General features: G+C 38.6%; 1 non-coding gene across 1 annotated transcript; it reads right to left on the bottom strand.

Moving 5' to 3' along the window:
* Positions 1 to 786: 786 nt before the first annotated feature.
* Positions 787 to 857, bottom strand: TRNAG-CCC (transfer RNA glycine (anticodon CCC)). Its single transcript has one exon. It is a non-coding gene; the product is annotated as a tRNA-Gly (tRNA).
* Between the last annotated feature and the right edge of the window lie 522 nt (positions 858 to 1,379).

Here is a 1,379-nt window from a genome sequence, read left to right as displayed (position 1 = left end):
TTTGATTGAAATTGCTTTAAATTTTAAGTCAATTTTGAGCAAATTAGCATGTTTGTAGTATTGAAGTTTCCCATCCACAAATATAGAAGTGTCTCCATTTAGTAAAATCTTTTTTTTTTTTTTTTTTTAATGTATCACAGTTAAGTTTTGTAGATTTCTTCATTTAATCCTGCACATTTCTTGTCAAATTTATTCCTAGGCATTTTATATTTTTGTTGCCTCCATAAATAGTGCTTTTCCATGCTGTATTTTTTAACTAGTTATTGCTGATTGTTGATTATAGATCTTTATTTTGTAACCAGACATCTTTCTGAATTTTCTTATTTGCTCCAAATTATCTTTTAATTCATTCTCTTTGGCTATTTAGATGTATAGTTAGATATGCAGGTAATGTTTTTTAGACCTTTTCCTATAGATTTATCTCTTTATTTGTTTTCTGCCTTACTGCATTGGCTAGAAGTTATAAAACAATATTGAATATAATGGCTCTGGACATGAAGATTGCGTTTTTAATGGTGGAATTGTATGCACTACAGAGCTTGGGTGGGTGGTTAGGGTTGTACTTTTGAATTGCTGTTGTTAGCTGCTGTTGAGTGACTCATGGTGAGACCATACACAACAGCTGGGTGTTGTGCTCCATAGAGTTTTCACTGTCTGATTTTTCAGAAGTAGATCACTAGGCCTTTCTTCCTAGACTGTGTTAGTCTGGATGCTCTACTGAAACCTGTTCAGCATCATAGCAACACGCAAGTTTCCACAACAGGTAGGTAGTGGCTGTACTTCAGATGCATTGGCCGGGAATCGAACCTAGGTCTTCTGCACGGGAGGCAAAAATTCTACCACTGAACCACCAGTACCCTTTTGGATTAGACCTTCCAAATATTTCTCAAATACCTAAGTCTGTTCATACTCCTGGCTGTTCCTGTCCCCTGCCCCCAACTCAGCCTCTTTAGAAGTGAAAGGTACAGAATGAGAATATATGTGTGGGAATGTTGGACCTTTATGTGATGGGGGTAGCAGTGGGGAACAAAAGTGGCAAATTTCAGCCACTCTGGTTTTTGCTGCATCTTTTCTGGACATGTTCATTCCATGGGCTGTGCCAGGTTAATGAGGGATGCTGAATGGACCAGCTAGTCCTTGTGGGCATCAACCTTGCCTAATGAATTTATTTATTTTATTTTTTCCCCATACAAAAATTTATACATACATTGTTATGTGACTTTAATTGCTCTCCCCATACTGTGACAGCACGCTCCGTCTTTCCACCCCTGCTTCCCCATGTTCATTCAACCAGCTCCTAACCCTCTCTGCCTTCCCATCTCACCTTCGGACAGAAGCTGCCCGTTTAGTCTCTTGTATCTACTTGAGCTAAGAGGCAC

This window comes from Trichechus manatus, unplaced genomic scaffold (assembly GCF_000243295.1).
Source record: "Trichechus manatus latirostris isolate Lorelei unplaced genomic scaffold, TriManLat1.0 scaffold00053, whole genome shotgun sequence".
Lineage (NCBI taxonomy): Eukaryota > Metazoa > Chordata > Mammalia > Sirenia > Trichechidae > Trichechus > Trichechus manatus.
This window is presented reverse-complemented; position numbering and strand designations above follow the sequence as displayed.